Source organism: Haemaphysalis longicornis, unplaced genomic scaffold (assembly GCF_048455015.1).
Source record: "Haemaphysalis longicornis isolate Haplotype H1 unplaced genomic scaffold, Haemaphysalis longicornis Haplotype H1 scaffold_127, whole genome shotgun sequence".
NCBI classification, from domain to species: domain Eukaryota; kingdom Metazoa; phylum Arthropoda; class Arachnida; order Ixodida; family Ixodidae; genus Haemaphysalis; species Haemaphysalis longicornis.
The window spans coordinates 213,887-237,254 of NW_027526230.1; the positions used below are offsets into that span (position 1 = coordinate 213,887).

Consider the following 23,368-nt stretch of genomic DNA (forward strand, 5'->3'; position numbering starts at 1 on the left):
AGCCCCACTAACTACGAAGAACACGGGATTCTAAGGTGTGTTCTAAATGAAAATGCTCAACCCAAGCATTAAACTTCAGATTAATACTTTACTTCGCTAAATATGAATGATCAAAAGTGCTCAAGCGTTACAAAATACGCCACCGCACTTTTTTAATGCGTCATTGCTAATTCAAGCCGTCGAACCAAAGAATGCGTGCCGCAGAAAATCTAAAGGTATCGCTCGTGTTTAAACGGGCTTTCAGAACCCGGTACGCGCGTTGTCCCTGCAAAAAGCCCGCACAAAAGCCCTCAAAAAACCCATCTGTAGCTCGCTTCACAAGCTGCGTGCGGTACAGTGATCGGTTCGCAGTAAACCGTGCGTCAGCCCAGTGAGTGTGTTTTCAACAGCGAGTAAGAAAAGTAACAATATGCGTTTTGAAGACAAGCGACAACTTAAGCACTTATGGGCTCCTGGACTGAGGAACCACTCTCACATTGCTGGGTAATAAAGTTGTCTCTCCCTCTTTCTCTGAACAGTTCAGGAGATGACACTGCGCTGGTGCTCACAACGCTCTGTTTAGACACTTCGTCTGACAAACAGCCATTTTGCCGCTTTAAATCGCTAGCGGCGCTACAAATGGCGCAGTTGACAGGACGCCCTAATTGCGCATGTGCACCACAGTGCAGGACGAACCGCTCCTTACCAATTCTCGAGGAACGGTAAGCTGCTGTACACGGAGCATCAATACTTAATATCGGTACATATTTCCTTGGGGTCCGTCCTTGGCTTCTTCTCTGCCTAACAGCCCTCCGCATGCACTCGTTCGGGTGAAAGAAGGAATGAAATGAACCAAAAACAAAAAAAAAAGCGATTGCAGGAAGACCCAGATCCCGTGACTTGCCCTCGCATTTACGAACATCCTCCAGCATCCTGCTCTCCATCCTCCTTACTGATGAGTGCGCCTGAGCGTCCGGGATCCTTCCGGAGTTTTCTGCAACTCTCTTCCCTTTTCTCCCTTTTATTGCAGATTTGCGGCCGCTTCCCGCGGCCGTTAAGGAAATTGACCGCGGTTCGCGTCTTGGGTCCGCGGGGAGCCCGCTTTCTCGGCCGGAACTCCTTTTCCATATACCGTGCCTGTTTCCTTCCTGCTTTCCTTGGCTCCAAGCTTTCGGCCTCCGATGCCTTCCCCATTTCCCACCTGAGGCCATTCCCGTATATGTACGCACTTCACCCCTCGCTTCTAGTTCCCGTTTTTGTTTTCTTTACTTTTACCAACTTCCAACGGACTCTTCAGGGTATCTGTTGCTCACCTAAGTGGGCATTTTGTTTTTAAGTGCGAATGCACTTTATAAGCGACCCTGAATTCCGTTGACCGCCGTCCGTCCACATAGCAACAGCTGCAGGTGCGCGCGCTCCTCGTCTTCCTTGGCAACGGGGGGAGATGGGCGCGCGCTGCCTGGCCGCAGACATGGCACATACCCACGTGGGAGATTGGCCAGGAATCGGGCGTGAGAAGGGCTAATGCACCCGCTTGATCCGCTCTAGCAATCAAGTACAACGACAACACAAATAGGTGTCTGTGCATGGCACATACCCACGTGGGGGAGTGGCCAGGAATCGGGTGTGAGAAGGGCTAATGCACCCGCTTAAAGGAGTACTGACACGAAATTTCAAAGCTGAGATCCGCTCTATAGCAACCAAGTACAACGACAACACAAATAGGTGGCTTGAATAAATGCATCGTGTGTGTGTGTGTGTGTGTGTGTGTGTGTGTGTGTGTGTGTGTGTGTGTGTGCGTGTGCGTGTGCGTGTGTGTGTGTGTGTGTGTGTGTGTGTGCGTGTGCGTGTGCGTGTGCGTGTGCGTGTGCGTGTGCGTGTGTGTGTGTGTGTGTGTGTGTGTGTTTTCATTCCCTCTCGAACATACACTTCAATTCACCAAGATTTCCAGAGAGGGACTAACGGGGTGTGTGAATCCCCACTTGATCACGCGGGGTGTTAAATGCAACTAACGGGCGAATGCCAACACAGTTCAACATAACTCATCGCATCACCCGTGCATTCGCACTTCCCCATGCTCCCCTTCGGGGAAATGCGGGTGAATTTTTTTCAAACTGTGTGTCTTATTTGTTGCTCCCGATGAGTGGTTGTCATCACCATGCAACAGTTCATGTCAGTTGCTTTTTTTCTTGTTGAAAATATCCGACATTTCAAATAAATTGGGGCCTGTTTAGGGCCAGAATTTTTGGTCGGTCCGGATGAGGACGGAAACGAAAATGCGGACACTTTGGCGACGACGGCGGAAAGTTCAGCACGTAATTTGTGCTGCCCCTTTGTTTAGTAAACTTTGTCTACCTAAGATTCAGGACCTGCTTAAGTACCGCTTAGCCTACACATATACTCTAGAACACAAAAACAATACTAAGAACATTTCGTTGATAGCTAATCTTCAAATTAATCATACGCCCTATCCGACTAGACTGTGTGAACGTTGGAAAGTTCCTCTCCCACGTACAAACTACACTTTGCAGATGATTGGGTATACCCTTCCGAATTTGTTGAATGGACTTGCATTTATTGACTTTGATATTGACTCATGTACAAAATCTATGCTGTTTAACTTGTTTGTTTGGAAAGACTATGATGTTTGGGAATAGTTCCTTGCTGTGTTTGTGCGGTTTGTTGCGTATATATTTTTATCACTACTGCCTTCACGTCCTTATATCCACTTATTGATGCGCTATCTATTGTAGTTTTGAACATATTGTATTTTCCGTGCTAGTTTTGTTTGTCACCCACAAGTGGTGTCTATGTACCGCTTTTTTTTTGTTTGTTTTCCCCGCCGCTGTTGTTGTTTCTGTTGTTTCTGTTGTTTCTGTTGACCATGAAGGATGTAGGGCTTCGTCAAGTTACTGAGTGCAGCTTTTTACCCTATTTTCCATCATAACGGTGTACGTTTATGGAAATAAACTTCAACTTCAACTAATAATAAAGCTCCACGACGGTCCGCGATGCGCTAGAGTTTCGGTGGTAAAAGGGAAAACGGTTCCAGTGAATGCGTGAACGGCAAGTGATGTCGAAATGATTGGTCATTCGTCGCACGATGGGCCAACCTGAAATCAAACTTTTTTCACCTTCCTAGCTACAAAGCACACTCAACAGCCAAACTTTTCTTATGCTCCCAGCGTTAAAGTAAGGTTCGACGAGTGTTGGGCCATCTTTTTTGTCCTTCGTTGTCGATTTCCTCCCCCTCACCCCTCCTTGTTTTTTTTTTCTTTTTGGTTGTCTCGTTTTCAATGGAGCCGATATCATTCTTCACGATTTTCGTATAGCATTTTCTCGAATCCGGAAAATATGCAGCTGATGCACTAGCTGCTTCTCGAACTAGTCAGTTGCTTCGAAATAAATATAAATACTATAACCGAAGGGGACTGCCGACAAGAGCACAGATCAAAACTGCTTCTCTCGCAGCACAACGAACGTAATTTTTTCTATTAATGTTACGTTTATCTGAACTCAGATATTGCGTAATTCATTCACTCGTTTTCTTCCTTTTGCTTCTTTATCACCCTTTCTTCCTGTCCATTCCTCGCTTACGTTCCTGTTCGGCCTTTCCTCAGTTTTCTTTCTTTTAATGTTTCCTCCCATCTTCTCCTATCTTCTTTCCCACCTCCATCGACCTGATTTTTCGTGAAAATCGTCTCTCTCTCTCGCTCTCCCTCTCTCCCAACGTACTTAGCCCCTGTTGTATGAGCCGCTTCCAGGAATCCATTCCAGGCAACGTACGTAAGCCACTTTTGCTCTTCCTACCTGGTCCCGGACTTCTTTTAACAACGAAGCTGTTGTTGCTGGCCGTCATGTGTGCGATGTGCGGCGTAACCAGTGTGGGGGCCCGTGTTCCCCAACGCATCGCCTGCACATGTTTTCGCGAGCTGGGAGCCGCCATTTTGGGCAGCCAGCGCGTCACGTCAGTCATGACCTCTTCGTGACCCCGTGCTCGCGCCGAACCGGCTCGCCGCGAACGTGTGCGCGAGGGCGCGGGGGAGGGAGGACCAGTTTGCCACCTTCCTTCGCGCCACCCTCTCCCCGACCTGGGGAAGATCTCCTCTCCCCTCCGAGCTGATCTGCGGGACGAACGGGCGCTCCGCCGGGGAGTCGACTGGGCCATTTGGTCGGAGTCGGTTGGCTCGGCTGTGCCTACGCCGAATGCCCCGATGACGGTGAACCCAGTTGGCTCCACGGACTCTGCCGAGAGATTCTGCCCTGATCGGTCGCCTCGGGATGCCTCCCCTGCTCCCGCGGCCGTGATGACGGATATCGAGGTCTGAGCCCAGCGGCTTGAGCGAGCGACAGGAGCCACTGTCTCCCCGCGAGCGATAGTCGTGTTGTCTGGTGTATGCACTGTATCTGCCAGGCAATAAAGCCTCACTTTGGATTGCCGGAGCCTGTCTACCGCATGTGAGTACTCGAACCCGTGCGTGAGTCTTCGGATTCCGCAGGGCTAGTGTACGGCGCGTAGCGTTCTCTAGCGAAGCTGGCCGGGGTCCTCTGCTATCCCGTACGTTAGCCCACACCAGAAAACCCTCAGTTACATATAGTTACTCCCGGCAATGGTCTGATTAGTGTCGCATAATGACGGCGATGGGAGCACTCATAGTTGACTTTAACCAACCGGCCGAACCGCTTCCGCTCACTGACTAGCCAGAGTCACTGTAATTATTAATAATGACTCTGGCTAGTCAGTGAGCGGAAGCGGTTTGTCCGGATGGGTAAAATCATGACAGACATCGGTTTGCAGATGTGAAACGACACCAGTGAGGATTGCTGTGCTGGATAGGAGCAGTCTGTCCTGATGTTTACTCAACCGGCCAAACCGCTTCCGCTCACTGACTAGCCAGAGTCATTATTAATAATTACCAGTGACTCTGGCTAATCAGTGAGCGGAAGCGGTTCGACCGATTGGGTAAAATCAACTACGACTGCTCCCATTACCGCCATTATGCGACACTAATTAGAACGTTACTCCCACCGTTGACTACGCACGTGAGGACGCGCCCCACGAGGAGCGCCAGGCGTCGTCCGGGCTAGCGCGTGACGCTCCCGAAAATCACCAAGAAAACAGTTCACCTGCGTCCGTGCCTCAAGGGGGAGCGCAATACAGCTTGGAGACGCCCCTCCCGTGAAGTCGGTCGCCACCGTTTCTTGCACGTGCTGATGCGTTCCAATTTGGGAGAAATGTGAAAGCCTGCGGACAAAACAATCCGCGCCTGCTAGACGCGGTAGACAACGAACTAGATGGATATGACGGTGACTGCTACTATCACACTGAAAAGCGACGACGGAGCATTATAGCATCCTCGATAAACACGCACCGGGGTTGCACCAAAACCGGCGCGGTGCACGGTGCCCAACGACGGTGCGCACCGGCACGGTGCATCGATCGAGGACAAACTGAGCGGTTCTACCCTAGCGCCATCTGTGAAAGCAACTCATCAAAACGTTCACAAGTGGCTAAAAAGCAGCGTAATGTGGCACAGCGTCACTACAAAGTGATATTTATTGGAAGCTAATGATTATATGTACACGCAAGCCATATCCGTCACACATGAGCGACAACGTACTTCACCGCTTCCACTAAACAGCTGCCTACAAGCTGCTCCTCATCTTCGTTCTGAGAGCCATAACGCGAGTGCCTGTTATGTTCCGCCCTTCCGCCACAGCAAAGCATGTAGGTCTTCGTGGTCTAGGCACTCCAGTAACTGTTCGTGTAATTCAGTCTAACGAAACGAATGCAAAGCTCCAACTGACTGGCCATGCATTCAGCCTTCTTTGCAATGCACGAAGTTCGCGTCCTCATTTTCAATCTCCGGCCCTTATTAACGCCCTTTATGAGCCCGTCGCATCGCTGTCTGATTAATTCGCAAGCAATGCATGCTTGTCAGCAACAATATACAGCCCGTTCCGCCTTCACACGAGTGCATGCCGATGCTACAATTCACTGCACCGATGCGCCGTCGCTGCAGCAGACGGCGGAGGAAGCCGCTTCGCCGGCGTCGCCCGCGATGCATCTCGGGATTGCACTCCGTCGCACCGTCGACTTTCACGGTGCGCGACGGGGCAACGAAAAACTGCCCCGCGACGGTGCGCCCCAGTTTATCGAGGACAGATGGTGCACACCGGTGCGGTTTATCGAGGATGAAAAGGCTCACCGGTGCACACCGGTGCGCACCTGTGCGGTTAATCGAGGATGCTATGCATTAAATAAACAATTTCAAACCTATGACAGGGCGTGGTGGTGTGTCCTTCAGCGCTCAAGTAGGAAGAAATCCTCCAGCCTCGCTGTGGTTCAAGCCTTGCGCGACTTAGTGCAAGCTTCGCCCGTTTTTTGTGTTTCTTTCTTGGGGTCATTTATAATACCCCTTCACTGACGGTGTGGTTCCTTGCGTTGCTTGATACTACGTGCCTCGAATGCCTTGCACGCAGTCCTTCCTCCGTACCTCACTGACGACATCTAGATGCCTACGCTAGCGCGTGTGGCTTGCCGCTGTCGGCTTTGGCGGTGAGAAATGGTTGCTGCCGCTAACAGCGCTCAAGAAACTCTGAGTGACTTGTGAAGATTCCGCCAAAGATGAAAATAATGTTATCTGGCACGAAAACGTACAGGAACCGGCACGTCGTCCGTCCTACCCTAACCTCATATTAAACATATCTTTTTTTTTTCGTTATTGATTGGCGCATGCGCTCTGATTTTTATGCGCTTAAACAATAGTTTTTGGGTTTTTAGATTTGTAAGACTTTGGTTTGTTGGAATACCAACAAACTCAGTCATTTTGTAAACCTTGTCCTTGAGGTGTCGAACATGAGTCAACCAGGTGAGATTACTATCAAATTTTACTTCCAAGAACTTGTGGGTCGGGGCGTATGGAATTGCAGTCCTTTAATATTGAGGCCGTAGCGCGCAAGGTCACGCTTTGTAAAGGCTATCGCAGCACACTTGTTCCCTGAAATCTCTAATTATCTAGTTGCCAGAAATGCCCCAATGAAGTCAATTGCTCACTGCAGTCTTGACCATAACACTCGCCTATTGCGGCCAAAGCTCCTTATGCAGATGTCGCCGGCGTACAGAGATTTCTACCGACTGAGGCACGAAATTCTCCAGGCCAACTATGGCAATGTTAAAGAGTGTAGGGCCACACCACCCGGAGGAACACCTCTGATCCCCTGGCGTCGCGATGAGTTGCCGCTGTCCGTAGACATATACACATACCTATCAGTGAGGTAGTCCGATAGGCATGCGTACATGCGGCCCATGGTGCCTAAAGACTTCAGCGCCGAGCGGATGGCTTCATGCTCGATGCAGTCGTACGCTGACTTGAGGTCGAGGAATACGGCAACAGTAATGTTCCGCCGACACTTCGCTTGTCTTATGCTATTCGAAAGGGCGATGACGTTGTCAAGCCTGCTACGACCCTTGCGGAAACCAGAAATATGTGCTGGGTATATATCTCGGACGGTCAAATATCAGTCCAGCGGAACAGCACCATCTTTTCCATAAGTTTCCCGACACAACTCAGGAGCGCTATAGGTCGGTAGGACTCGATGGCGGGGGGAACTTTGCCTGGCTTTAGGACTTGGACACGACGAGCGGGTTTCCACCTTGGCTCTGGACAGCCAGTTTCCCGCGAAAGATTGAAGGTATGCAGGAGGCAACTTTTTCCCTTTTCACCTAGATGTGAGAGGGTGGTGTAGGTAATGTCATCCGGGACTGGGCAGCTGGATTTCTTTACAGAAGCCAGTGCAGCGAGCAACTCTGCCACGGAGAATGACTCGTCCATTGGGGACACTGGACCTGAGCATGCCTCTGTCGCGACGGCGACAGAGAGAAGCGAAGACACACGTCTGCACGCTACAGCGCCGTGGACCCAAACTGGGGTCCCCGCTTTATTCCACGCTCGTGCCCAGCGCGCACCGCAAGCGCGTGGTCAGCACTCGCCACTCGTGGCTCAGCCCCAGCGTCATCGTTCCTGGAGCGTGCCCGTTTGCGGCAGCAAATGACGCAAGCTGCTGGGGCGCCGCCACATAGCCCCCCCCCTCTTCAGACGGAGTGTCGGCAAAACGGACAGTCTTTGCGCTGGGATGTTCACGGGTGGGGCTGCGAACGGAGGGGAGAGTGGTGGTGTTCAGGGTGGAGTGGTGGATGGTGGTGTCGAAGGCAGGCGGTTCGGCCTCGGTGAAAGCGGGCTTGGGGCGATCGTTGGAAACGACAGTGTCGCGGCCGTTAACGCGAACTGTAAACGTCTTTTCGCCGCGTGAAATGACGAGATGAGGGCCGGTGTAGGGCGGTTGAAGTGGCCGGCGGGCACTGTCGACACGGATGAAAACGTATTGGCTGACAGAAAGACTTGGGTGAATAAAAGTGGGTTTTGTGGAACACGGCCGTGGCGGTTGGGGACGGATATAGCTGAAAAACCGGGTTAAATCCTGTACGTAGGATGGGCCAGGAGAGGAAGGGTTATCCTGAGGCCGTGGAGGGACCAGGAAGTCTGCCGGTAATCGCAAAGACGTGCCGTAGACCATTTGGGATGCGGCACAACCAAGATCATCTTTGATGACAGTGCGTAATCCTAGCAGCACAAGAGGAAGGTGAACTGCCCACTGCTCAGGTGATTCGTGAGCCATCAGCGAGGCCTTGAGCTGACGATGAAACCTCTCGACCATGCCGTTGGCTTGAGGATGATAGGCCGTTGTTTTTAGGTGAGTAACACCGAGTAGGCATGTCAAGCGGCGAAAGAGTGTGGACTCAAATTGGCGGCCACGGTCTGTGATAATCTCCGACGGCACGCCAAAACGGGCGATCCACGTCGACATCAGCGTGGAAGCAACAGTCTCAGCCGTAATATCGTCGATTGGAGAAGCCTCCGGCCAGCGGGTAAAACGGTCGATCACTGTCAAGATGTAGCGGCAGCCCTTAGATGGTGGTAGTGGGCCAACAAGGTCCACGTGAATTGTGGAGAACCTTGAGTCCGGTAGTGGAAAAGTAGCCAGAGGCGATGTGGTATGCCGAGAGACCTTGCATTGTTGGCAGGCGAGGCAGGAACGGGCCCAGGCGCGTACGTCAATATTCATGCCCGGCCAGACGTATCTCTCGGCAATCAAACGCCGTGAGGCACGAACTCCAGGATGAGAAAGACGGTGAATAGAGTTGAAGGCAATGCGCCTGAGAGACGCAGGAAGGTACGGCCGCCTGCGGCCTGAGACCGGGTCAATGTCGCAAACGATGCTGATTCCCGAATCAGGGCATAGAATGTCCTCGAGGTGCAGAGAGGAGCTGTTTGAAGAACGTAGAGTTCGGAGCTCCTCGTCATCGCTTTGGGCTTGGGCCAACTCCTGAGAACTGAAAGCGGAGCGCTGTATGGCGGAAATACGGCTAAGGGCGTCGGCTGGAATGTTGTTAACTCCCTTGACATGCCGAATGTCCGTCGTAAACTCTGCAAGATAAGCCAAATGTCGCGTCTCTCGGGGAGAATATGTAGTCTTCGATGACTTGAAGGCGTTCGTAAGAGGCTTGTGATCGGTGAAAATCACGAAGCTGCGGCCTTCGAGGAAAAAACGGAAATGCTTCACAGCGAGGTATGCCGCCAGAAGTTCCCGTCCGAAAGTGCTGTACCGTTGCTCAGTGGGAAAAAGCTTCTTCGAAAAGAAACCGAGCGGGTGCCAGCTGCCGCGGATGTGCTGCTGAAGTACACCTCCAATCGCACAGTGGGAAGCATCTACCATCAGGCTTGTGGGAGCGTTGTGGCGCGGGTGCACGAGGAGGGTAGAAGAGGCCAGGCGCTCCTTGGTGGTAGTGAATGCGCGATCAGCAGCTTCAGACCATTCAAGACTGCACTCGGGAGACTTGGAAGTTTGAAGGAAAGTTTCGAGAGGTTGAACAATGGCCGCACAGTCCGGGATGAACCGTCGGTAATAATTCACCAGCCCTAGGAAACGGCGAAGTTGGCGCAAGGACTCAGGTCGGGGAAAGTCGATTATGGCCATCACTTTGTCTGGCAGAGGGCGAATTCCATTGCAGTCAACGAAATGACCGAGAAACTCCAACGACGGCAACCCGAACGCACACTTTTCGCTATTAAGGATGAGGCCATGCTCTGCTAGGCGTTCGAAAACTATCCGCAGATGGTGCAGGTGCTCAGATAGCGATGAACTGGCGACAAGAACGTCATCTATGTAGGCGAAAACAAAAGGTAGGCCACGGAGGACGACGTCTATGAAGCGCTGAAAAGTCTGAGCTGCGTTGCGTAACCCGAAAGGCATCCGAGTGAATTCAAAGAGGCCAAACGGTGTAATGATGGCAGTTTTCTTGACGTCATCCGGGGCTACGGGGATTTGGTGGTAGGCTTTTTGGAGGTCAAGCTTTGAAAATATGGTACATCCACTGAGGTTATTGGTGAAGTCCTGTATATTAGGTAGGGGGTACCTGTCGGGTACCGTGGCCACGTTCAAGGAGCGGTAATCACCACAGGGTCGCCAGTCTCCTGATTTCTTCGGGACCATGTGTAACGACGAGGACCAGTTGCTCGATGACGGGCGAGCAATGCCGATTTCAACCATGTGGTGAAATTCCTGTTCCGCGATTTTATGTTTCTCTGGAGCCAGTCGACGCGCCACGGCGTGCGTAGGTGGACCGGTGGTGATGATCTGATGAACGACGTCATGCTTCACTGGCTTTGTCCAGTCTGGAGGGGCAGTCAGGGAAGGAAACTCGTTCAGCAATTCCCGGTACGGAGAAGGCAGGTCACAAAGAAGCGTAAATGCGAACGGATGGACTGGAGACGATTTGCCGATGACAGAAAGGCCGGTTTTGGCGTCCAGGATTCTTTTTCGGGCCATGTCAACCAGGAGGCTGAAGTGCGAAAGGAAATCGGCTCCTAGAATGGCGTGACTCACGTTGGCCACGAGGAAAATCCAGCGAAACGCACGGCGTAGGCCGATGTTTACCATCAGGGATTTTTTTCGGTACACGGGAATGCTGGACTTGTTAATAGCTTAGAGATGGCACAGTGGTGCTTGAGTGCGGTCACAGGAATTAGCGGGGAGCACACTCACTTCAGCACCAGTGTCAACTAGGAAACGTTGACCACTGGTTGCATCTGTGATGTAGAAGAGGCGACTGTCGCTGGCTTGGGAATCGGTCGCCGCCGCTAACGATCCCCCGTCCCGTTTCCCGGCCAGCCGCAAGGACGGGTGCAACGTCGCGCCGCTGCACTGAAGCGGCGATGGTACCAGCACAATGAATCAGGGGGCTGAGGTGGCTGGCGCGTTGTGCCTTCCTGGCGAAATACTTGCGGAGACGGGGTACGGCGAGAAGGGCAAAACCGGCGAGCTCGAGGGTTGCGAGGCGGCGGCGAGCTGTAACCAGCCGAGGCGACAAGCTCCTCCAAGTTTTGCATGCGCTCTCGGAGAGCGGCGAGGTCGTCGGATAGCGTTGAGGGCAAAGGAGTAGCAGGCGCCGCCACGGTGGTATGGTCGGAAGATTGAGCGGATGCCACCGTGGACAAAGGCGGATGCAACGTGGCGACTTCCATTATCTTGTCAGCATGCGCGGCCAACGCGGATAAGGGAAGGTCAGAAGCAGTCGCGAGGATCATCTGCACAGAAGAGGGGAGCCGTCGCAGGAAAAGTTCCTTCAACAAACGGGAGTCCGTGGCAGAAGGTGCGTCGCCGAGCAGGGGTTGCAGTTCGTGAAGGAGCTGCGAAGGTCGACGGTCACCCAACTCCTCTGCAGAAAGCAGCCCCTGGAAACGCTGCCGTTCCGAAGGGCTCGTGCGGCTCAAGATGGCAGCCTTCAACGTGCCGTAAGGGTTCGTGGTAGGCGGGTTGGCAAGGATGTCACGAACCTCGACCGCGATCTCAATAGGCAGTGACTGTAGTAGATAGTTGAAGCGGGTCTCTTGCGACGTGATGTGACTCACTCGGAAGCTTGCCTCGGCTTGAAGGAACCACACGTCGGGGTGCTTAGCGCTGAAGGGGGGCAAACGGCAAGCGACGGCGGAGATGCCAGGTGAAGAGGCAGCGGAGGACACAGAAGGACCGCTGGCGTCGCGGGGAGGGTCCATTCTGAGTACGTGGCTCCGCTGCAACGTCCGGGTCACCAATGTCGCGACGGCGACAGAGAGAAGCGAAGACACACGTCTGCACGCTACAGCGCCGTGGACCCAAACTGGGGTCCCCGCTTTATTCCACGCTCGTGCCCAGCGCGCACCGCAAGCGCGTGGTCAGCACTCGCCACTCGTGGCTCAGCCCCAGCGTCATCGTTCCTGGAGCGTGCCCGTTTGCGGCAGCAAACGACGCAAGCTGCTGGGGCGCCGCCACACCTCTCTGGGGGGAGAGTGTGGCGGAAGAAGAGCTGCTGTCGCTGCAGTAATTCTCCTGCAGAAGGCGTCAGTGACTTGGAGGTCACTGGTGTTCGCACTCAGTGAGAGGGATTTGAACGGGTAAAGTGGAGTCTGTGGGGTCCGCAAACTTCGGAGCACGTGCCATATTCTGGAGAGCGGCTTCCATGGGTCCACCTTGGAGCAGAAGGATTCCCACTCACGCTTGGCGAGCTTGTTCACATGCCTCCGAATCGCCTTCTGGGCTTGTCTTGAAGCTCGGATATCTTCAGGCGCTTGTGCGCGGCGCGATCGCTTCGACGCAGTGCGCAAAGCCTCCCATACTCCGAGTCGGCAGCGGAGTATCTATCCGGAAGCCTCAGTACTTTTCTGCTTGACTTTCGAGCTTGTCACCGTGTCTCCGAAGGCTTCATATCAGCTCACCGAGTCCACGGCTTCCTCCACCACAGTTCTAAATGCCTCCCAGTCAGAGGAGCGAATCACACGCTGCGGACGAGAGTCCAAAATACCATCCACTGCAATGTAAGTCGGCACATGCCATGCAGTTCAATGTCCACTGCCCAGCTCGTCCTAGGGAGGAGTTGTGACGAAACAAGCGTGGCGTTGAGGGCGCTTGACATCTTTCCCCGGTAGAAGGTGGGCTCTTTAGAGTTGACAATGCACATACCCTGCTGGTGGGCGATGTCGAGAGGGTGCCTCCCTTTAGCCGTCGTTTTGCTGCTGCCCCAGACGGGACGATGGGCGTTGAAGTCACCGGTCAATATGTGTGGGGCTGGTGTAGTACTGATTACGACTTCTAAGCGATTAAGTCCAGTGCTACACGAGGTGGAATATAGGCGGCGATGATCGTGAAGGACAAGCGAGCGCTACGAACTGCGGCTGCCACGTATTCATTCCGCGCATCCGGTGAGAGACCATGCTCTATTGTGGTGAGGTCATCTCTCAAGGCCAGTAGAACTCTGGACATTCATACCTGAGTCAGCGGCCGCAGAACTGTACCGAGAAAGGCGCATGTCTTCAATCAGTCGTGATTCGGAACTAGCAATCACCAGAAAACGGTGTTTTCGTGTGAATTGGCGTAGGTCGAATTGACGTAGTCTGCAGGCGTCCCACTGTAAGATTGTAGCTTTATATCGAATTTCTTGTACTCTGGGAACTGTGATTCCACCAGCTGTAGCAGATAACGCCATTGCACAAGGAGAGGTGAAACATAATCGAGAGTCGGGCCTGCAAGTGTTACAGACGGAGCTGTACGGGCAGGAGGCGGCCTCTTAGCCTCGAACCGAACGTCCGGGCTAATTTAGCTACCAGCGCCACATGCTGCCCTGGTGAGCCTAGGGAAACATCAGTGCGCAGTAATTGCCATAGCAACGCCGCCGCCATGTCGGCCTTGGAAGCGTTATAATTGTCATGACAACCACGCGATGAAGCGCCGCGGATTTGGGGGGGGGGGGAAGGGGGAGGGGGGCGGGGGTGTCCTCGCCCTCTTGGGGCATTTGATTCTGCCCCCCACCCCCTCCCTGACCGGCCACCGCCGCCTGCGTTGGGCCTACCGGCGCACAGCTAATGCAGCTATGCCAGGCCAGGGTACGCCGCTTGGGAAAAAACGACGCCAGCTCAAATCGCACTTGAACACGTTATTCGCAAACGCGAATGAAGTGGTCAAGTGCGCGAATGCGACGCGAACGCGACGTCTGGCGAGTACGCGAACGCGACGTTCGGCGAGAGAGACTGATGCACAATACAATAGAGTTTTCGTCAAGCGCAGCGCACGCACGACACAAGTCCCATTCTTCAGCCCAGATTCGATCAACAAGTTTCTCACCTTTCGCGACCACGGTTCAGAAAGACTTCTCGTTGCGTTTCGCCCTGGTGTTCTTGACGTCTCTTTTTCTGTACCGTGAAGTCCGAGAAATCACTAACGCGAAATCCCCCACAACGTGAGACGCGCACTATAGCAGTGGAGGCAGGGGTGACCGTGATGGCCATAGAGGATGGTTATCCCTCATGCGCGGCCCCAGTCGCACCGGGGACAGGCAGAGAGAGAAAAAGTGAGAGGAAGCGTGTTTTCCAAGGGCCGCTACGTTCAGGAGCTGAATAATAGAACCGGAACAAAAAAGGTAACATCGGTCTGGTATGGGGCCGACAGTTAGAGCCGTGAGGCTGTCGTCCAAGCGAAGAAAGTTTTCACACGAAAATGTTTTCTTCCCGGATATACCAAGATTTCAATAACGTCATATCAGTCACAGAAACGACACCAGTACAACGAAGCAAGCGGCCTGTAAAGGGTCCACCCCTGCACACTGGGTCTTTCGGGGAAGCAACCCTTAGTGCTAACGAGTACGTTATACTTAGGGTTGTTCGTTTTCTGGTGTTATATTTTAACACGAAAGTGTTCTATGCCGGCATTCACCAAGATTTCACTGACGTCATATCCGTGACAGAAATGACGCCAGTACACCTTTGCCGAAGCGACCCGCCAGCAAGACGTCGCTCGCGAAGCCCACCCACAAGACACCCGCCGACCCGCAAATCATGCTCAGCTGCAGATTTCGCTGCACGTTTCACCTTCGTGTTTTACCGATTCTATGACAGGAATCTACCACAGTTTTTATTCTAATGGTCAGTCCCGCGATTTCCTCATACGGTGCGCCGGAAATATCGCTATTTTTTTCTATGCTGTTTGTTTATCAGCCGCATTGCCCCTTTTATTGCTGTGTTACGAGTTACCGTGTTTCTTCAGCGCGTGCTTTTTGCTGTCTGTTACAACCAGTAGTTTGGAGGTGATGATCGTTGTTGTGAACACGTATCTCCTAGCGCAAGGGCATCGAACTGAAACAAGCGTCAGCTGACGACGATTTCATTGCGGAAGAAGCGGAAGTTTCCCCTTCAGCAAGTGTTCGGATGCAGACATCATGCAGTGCCTTGCGGGTGGAGCTGGTTGCTGTGCCTTCTCGTGACAGCATATGCTGAGCTCGTCCTTGGTTATTTGGATATTAAGGCGAGAATTTAGGTTGGTGAAAGGTAGCACGCCGACCTTTCTGTCATTTTCAAGTGTTGTCTACGTTTGTTAGGTACCTGCAGCTGTGAATAAATGGTTATATTTTAATTGTAACTTATGCCGGCAGCCGTAGTGTCTAATGTTTGTTTTGGTAGGTGGTGTAACGATTAATTTATACGGATGATTTTGCTCCGCTTCTCTCTTTATTATTGCATTTTGTGTATGTAACGTCAATCAGTGTCCACGCAAAATTTCGTGGCATTTCCGTGTGAAACAAATTGCCAACGAGGACGTGAAAAAATTTTCAATTTTGAAGTAGAGTCCTTTGTGATCTGTTTTATGCTATATTATCATCCGATATCACGTCTGCATTCTTGATGACCCAACGAAAACAGTAAAACGTTCTCGTGCCGTAGAGGATATTTTTTGCAGTGAACTTGTCAAAACTCTAGCGTGAACCCTTCCGGGTTTCCTCCGGGTAACTACTAAGAAAGCACTTCTTTCATTTTCCGGATTGCTATTGGCGTGTGGGTTGCTGGGTCGTTCCGCCGTACTGTAGTGGCGCAGACGACACATCCCTTTGAATGCACCTGTTGGTTTAAAACCGCATTAATGATGGTACCTTCGCCCACTCCACGGCAGCCTTGCGCACGATACCTGATTTGGTGGGATGTATTGTTGTGTAAACGTCAAAAAATTAGTACTGATGCGGACAGCGCTTGTATCATCGAGGGTGCCCCATCGCTGGGAACAGCGCTTCGGCCTCGAAGCGTACTTTCGTCGTGGTTTCTTAGCCCGCAGACGCATTCATACGTATCGCCGTTTGAAAATTGAGGTTGATTGAGACATTCACGGAGCATGTCCTGCACGTTGCGGCGCAGATATTCGCTTAAAACTTGGGCGAGCTAGCTAGCCCTGTTGTACTCACAAATGGCAGCCATATTTGGTCCCTACAAAACATGCCCCGAGGGCGAATAAAATTTCCATTGTTGCGCGTTAGTTAGTCACCGTTACTAGACCCTGATCACGACCTCTGAATACGAGCAACGCTACACTCTTAATCTGGATCCACATAAGATCCACTTAGTAACTGGAACTTTTTTGCAAAAAAGTTCCACTTATATATTTGGAACCGTGTTCCACATATCATGAAAATGTAAGTGGAACAGTGCACCACATATTTTTGCAGCTATATTATCTGGATCGGCGTTCCAAATAAAAATATACGGATCACTGTTCCAAATAAACTGGTAGTGTAAGTTACTGGAACACTGATCCACGTAAAATGATTATGGATTTATCCGGTGCGCCGTTCCAGGTACCTTCAGACCAGCTGTTTATATAAAACGGTGTTCCGATAGACGTTGAGAAGCTGTCTATGGGACTCCACTTTTCCAACATATCTGCTTTCCTGTTGGTATAAACTGAGGTCATTTGCCAGGCTGGCGGATGCATTGGTATCAGAAGGAAACCGCAAGCACCATTCTAACGCAGCCTTGACATATGGCCCACAGTGATACCAACAATTGGAAAACAGAAACCGCCGCAGCAGTGTGGTCCCTGACAGTTCCCAACAGTTGCCTATCGGAGCACAGTTCTATATAAAATTTGGTCTGAGATACCTGGAGCGGCACACAGAGACTTTGGCTTCATCCGCCGAATCCTGTTCTGGGTTTTGGCTGCATGTAAAAGAAACAAGACTCGCATTAAAATACACACCAAACCAACTGATACAATGCTTTTACCAATACCAAGCACTGATACAATGCTTTTAAAAACACTATGGAAATTTTATTCGCTCGTATTATTGCGTACATTTGAGATACGGAGACATATCTGTTTCCACTTGGGCAGAAAATGACCAGCGTACAGGATCAAATACCAAAACGATATCAAGTGGCCAAAACGATCTAAGTGGCATTTTCCTATTTTTGCTAATATTTAACATTCTTTTTTGCTAAAAACACGTGGGTAATGAAGATGGCTTTAAGCGCAACCGCGTCACAAACAGACTTGTACATCTACCCTCGCAGTAACTCAAAAAGCATTACACAACAGTGAGCATAAAATATGCTGTTTTATGACATGAAATCAGGTACCGCAAATGCGGAAGTACCCACAGCGCTTGCCATACCATGTTTACGCATCCCGGTTCCAAAAAATGCAGTTTGCTATTAAATTGTAGGGAAAAGCCAAAAATACAAGCCATACACGGTTGGATTATCACAAGACCTGCAAGAGTGTAGGAAAAGAACACCGGAGCCAATACTAACAATTTAACATTTGCACATAAAACATTACCGGAAGCATGTGGCACTATTGCACAACTAAAACATACACCATATATCAATATCAAGCTAACTGTAATATCAAGCTAACTGTAGCCAAAACCGACTATATACGCGCCCTGAAAAAGCCTTTCACTGAAGCCGCGTTCTTTCCCCGACAATTTGTAGCTATTTAAAATAACTTATCCAAAAAAAAGCTCATAGCACCCAGTGTGAATCTTACAAAATTTTACAAACCAGATAGCTCGGAGCATGTTACGCATTTTAAAATTTATCAAGCAGCCTAACTCTAAAGACGTTATTAATTCCCTCAAGAACAATTCAGACATCCCAAATAACCAAGCCAGGTAGCGTTGAAACATACAGGTGACCAATTTTACCAAGCGAACTTGGAAGCATTTTTCCAGCCGAGACATTTATCTGAGGTAAAATTCAGTTGCGTGCTTTACAAACCCTACTATCATGACGACAGTATGCTTGTGACCAAAGCACTGCCTCTAACAAGCGAGAAATGCAACTTTGTCCAAAGTAAACAACTTTTTCAAGCCAAATATGTATATTTCGCATTCTTCTAGGGCTTAGGTGTCAGCTAAGATACAGTACAAAAATTGATTAATAAAACCCCAAACCGTCTGTGTAAATAATTACTCTCACGTTTGCATCCATCAACAGCAGCACTGCCATGGAAAAAAATTTCGAGCTGCACTTGAATAATAAAAACGTTATAGTGCAGTGCCATTAGCTACATTAACAGAGTAACAGAGTAGCAGCAAAGGCAGCCTGCGCTTTGTGCCAATAATGAAAAATTGCGAAGGAAAGCACGACTTCACTTTTGCAGCTGACATGCCGCTTGCATCCACCAATCATTTGAACCACGACATATCTTTCCGAATAGGCTTAAACGTGTAACAATAATTTAAAACCCCAAGTAGAGTGACCACATCAAGTCTTTCAACAGAGCTTTAAACTTAAATGACACCAGGCCACTGTTAAATGGCCAAGAACTCTCTGCAAAAGTCCCAAGAACTCTCCAAAGTCGCATAAGTTTCAGGAGATTAAGATGAAATATACGGCGAAAAGGATGACCACATCTTGATGTGACAATGCAGGCGGAAAATCCATGACGTGTTCCTTGCAGACAATATTTACGCGGCCATTCTCTTCTCTCAAAATAACTGGACGTCGAGAATAACTGGACCACGTCATGTACCTTTAAGGAAGGAACAAGAAAATTTTGTTAGACGATGGCTTTAAATGAGTGACTTGCTTAGGATACCCCTTTTATAGCACAGTAATTGATTGAAATATCAGCGATTTCTTGGTTTCTTTTCTGGGAATGCTGCTAACAATGTACAAAAAATATTAGCACAGACTATCAATGGCAGTTCTCTAATTTTGGAAAGCAACCGCATTGGGCGTGGCCGTGGCGCCGTATTATCACAGCAGAAACTCTCAATGTGAAAGCAAAATGTTTGCAAAACTTGAATGCAAAATAATAGTCTTTTTGTCCACATGTTGCAGCATCCGAAACAGCCTGAATGTGAAGGTATTTCCCAATTTGGAGTTCACGATTTATTCTTAACAGTAAGATTTTGCTACAAAGAAAACTACCACAAATTCAGTCCCGCAAAAATAAAATGCCAGCTTCAATAAACACAACCATAAATTGAGTCCTACAAAAATAAAATGCCAACTTACCCAACTAAAATTAAGATGCAGGCGTTCCTCACAGGGCCTCCTCGGAGTGATTTTCCAGGAAAGTTTTGCCAACGTGTTCCCAAAAGCTCTTACTGTCGTTTTCACCTACAGGTCAAGTTGTCACTGAAATGGTGTTCCGAAGCCATTACGTATAATGCAACTACCTAAAAAGGGACCATCAAAGTTCCAGAACTGGGAGTGCGTACTTACTTGTAGAATGCAATGATTTCATCCCGTACAACGACTTTCACGTGTTTCCTTTTTGTGAACACACGACTTCTAGAACGGTGAACACACGCCTTCAAGAACCAGGAAAATGGCAGTATGCATTCCTTGTTCCATTGTTTTAAGTCCCGGTCCGCCCTATTTCCTAGAAATAAAAACAGTATAAAAATATCGAAGCATAAATTTACGCTTCCCTCTAAGAAGGGAGTACTACAAGATCTCGTACAAGGCCTGATTAGTTGTGCTAAAATTTAGTTTGCATCACGAGCCCTGGTAACGTTTTCAGGCGAAACAATTTTAAATATAAAAATATTTGAACATTTTTAGGCTCACCTGTCATTGCTCCATGCGGAGTGGTGAACGTCTGTATAATACGCAACACTCAAGAGGCACTCTTTCGTGGCTTTATGACTTCCACAATGCATTCACAATCTGTCACACTTGTCACGACGACGCCTCGGCGTGCCGAAGATGTCTTCAGCCACAGTGAATGCCACAGCCATGATTTCACAGGTATATGTAAGGAATGGAAATAATTCGTTTTAATTTCTGTTCTTCAGACAAAGGAAAACAATTGTCGAAAACTACCAGTGTAGAGACAAATTTCTCCACAGTCAGCCATAGTCTGCATCTGGACAGGTTACACAGATCGAATACAGAATGTAGCAATCTGCTTTCGCAGTATATTTTCTAAGTTCAAGGAAGCACAGAAATGGGTTAATGTTGGGTGCACATAGTGATGCAAGAACTTATCACCAGAGCGTTGTCGGAAATTATTTCGACTCTCGGGTTACCACCGACATTGACGGCATAAAAATGCAAGAGTGGCTTATTTCTAACGCGGTTCGTGAAGTAGCAACCACTAATTATGGATATTGGATAATTATCCTGAAGTCTCAAGTTACCACTGACAGTAACAGCATAGAAACGGCAGCACACTTTCTATATACCCGCTGCGTGTTTCCACATATTTCTTCCCCTCTACAAAAGAAACGTTTGTTACTGCGGTACTGCTAAGACAACCACTGTCCCTTCCATTTCTCTACACTTCAGGCAATGTAAAATAGATCATCTCAATTGGTCAAAGGAATTGGAAGAAACATGGAACTGCATAACACACTGCACAGATAAACGTAAGCTGACGCCTTGAAAGCACATCAACACAACTCGAAATAGCGTCTACCTTGCGCGCAACGGGCAAGGTCGAAGACTCCCGGTCTGGTAAGCACAGTAAATGGCATTCTACTCATCTGACTAACACAACGCCGCAATTACCACGCAAGTTTTAAAAATACCAATAAATCTAAGGACGGACGCTCCGACAAACTTGCTTGGAAGTTATACACGTGTGCACGCGCGATTATCGCGAGCGACTAACCCGAGAAGATTCGCTACCGCAGACATACACAGCTACCGTCAATATACAACTAAGCAAAGCCACACAGTAAGGGAACATCCACTCATGAAACGCGCAAACCAGGAACTTCTGACGTACGCAGTCAGAAATGTCCAGCCGACTCTGACCCACGAACACGGGAGTTATGGTAAATTACGGCTGCAAACGTTTCTCCAACGCAAAATGTTACACGCCGCGACCACAAGCATGAACGACACACGAACAACGGGCATAGACGCGGTATGTTTATCGGACGCAGTTAACAAGGATGTCACTGAACAACAACCGTTACCAGCACATAAATAAGCAGCACTGACCTTTTTTGCGCCTCCTGGCAAAACTCCACTTCGTCGAGCAGGAAATACAGCCCAGGGATATGAAAAAATTCGCAGTTGCACGCCGCAATCAACCCAATTTAAACTGCTAACGGCGCTAACGGTTCTCGCCAGCGTGACCGAGAATTTCTTTAGTAAATATCAGGCGCATCGCGCGAGCAATTGAGAAACCCGCTTGGGAGTGCCACTGGTGGCGCTGCATGCGGAAGACCGTAAAATTAGCGGAGGGAATCCTGGAAGATGGGAGCGCTGCTGTCGTTAAAAGTGTTGACGCAGTCCCGATTTTCATCCGTCGTCATCGTACCCGTTGCAGCCCCACTGTACCGTGAATCAACGCAAAAACAGCTCTGCCGTGCTGCTGCTGACGCATGCGCATGGAATGCGCTACTGGAGTGGCGGTCTTTTCCTCATGGCTTCGGCGTACTTTCGTTCTCGCGGAGGCTTTGGCGATGCGCCCGCATAAGAACTCATACAAATTCGGCACACGTGATGGCTTTTATTGGATTCGGAAAACGGGCGTATGCGTCTAAGCGGACGTTTACGCCCGCTGAGGCCGAAACAAAGCTCAGATAATAGCCGCGTGAGCGCGTTAATACTGGCTAAAGTTGTTTCTCGCGGAGGGCCGTGAGTGCGTGCGATATCCGAGCTTAACTTTGGATGACAATTTCTCCGTTACTGTTTACAATGAACGCAAAAGGGCGTGGCTTCATTTACTGCTTTTCTTGACAACAAGCCTTTCCGTAGTCAATAAAATATACTGCGACGCTCTTAGATACCCACGTTATATAAAGCTACTTACAGCTAATTAGTAAGTAATAATACATCGGCCCGTTTCCCAGCCCTTTTCCCTCCTGAACACCAATACTACAGGAAAACAGCAACTGGGGAAGCAGCTGGAGAAGGCGGGTCATTCAATGAACTTCAATTACTATGACAAGACACAACAACAGCAAGTTAACTCTGAGTATTTTTGCCGTTACTGCACAGCATAATTAGGAATTACAATGACATTTCAGCATTAATACATACAAAATAATGCAGGTATCACGTGGTATATCTAGGTTTAGTTCCGTTCACCCAGTCAACCGCTCTTTGCAAAGAGGCTCTTGTTTTTGCTTGTGGAAATTAAAAGGGACTCACATGTTAGCATTCCTATCAGACTTACTACGTCATGACTCATGACCAACGGACTTAAACACCATCGTGCACCAATACGAATAGTTTTACAAATACATACCGATATTCACAACGGCCTAGTTTGCTTATTTAGATATATGTCGCTTCTCTACTGAAACAAAGAAATAAAACTCTCGCATGGTGAGACCGCTAGCACCTTCCAGTGAAGACTGGATAAACCAAAATGCGTTTCTTGTTGTTTTTTTTTATCTCTGCAAAGAAATGATATACAGCAGACTCCCGTTAAGACGAACCCGAACGGACCGTAAAAATGTATGCGTATTATCCCAAATTCGTCTTAAGCGGAGGTGTATTACATTGTGGACGTTACAAGAGAAAAATGTTGTGGTTCTTAATCAGTGTTCGTTTTAACCAAGTTCGTCTTAACGAGGGTCTACTGTATTTCTAGAAGAAGCAAACCAGGTCATTAGTGTCATTTCTGTGAATTTGTAAAACTTCTCGTATCGGTACATGGTGCTTTTGAATTAGTAAGTCTCATGAATTTGCGTCATGAATTAGTGAGTCCCATATGAATTGGATCAGGTGAGTCACCCTTAATAGCATGCACGAGACGAAAACTGCTAACGAACATCTAAGCATATATAACTGCATTCGTGACATGCTGCGTGCAGTGTAAAATGCGGCACAGTCGGTTAACACTATGTACATACCGCATCAGGGCATAAATAAAGTGGACTAAGTACCTATTTTACAGCAGATTGTAGCCATTCATACGTTCCTGTAAAGCACTTAAAATTGTGCACGTACTACAACACAGCGAGCTGATGGCTGAGCATTGAGCAAAAAACAATGTTTCTGCGACGCTTTGTGAACCAAATGCAGAACTTGCAGTAGTCTCAACAACTATATATATTTCT

The 23,368-nt window shown here is 49.4% G+C and overlaps 1 long non-coding RNA gene across 1 annotated transcript; it reads right to left on the minus strand.

Annotated features, from left to right (window-relative positions):
- Positions 1-19,369: 19,369 nt before the first annotated feature.
- Positions 19,370-21,524, minus strand: LOC144163641 (uncharacterized). The gene is made up of 4 exons (XR_013320961.1): positions 21,297-21,524; positions 19,917-20,058; positions 19,569-19,728; positions 19,370-19,481 (listed from the first exon to the last, which is right to left on the minus strand). It is a non-coding gene; the product is annotated as an uncharacterized LOC144163641 (long non-coding RNA).
- Positions 21,525-23,368: the final 1,844 nt, after the last annotated feature.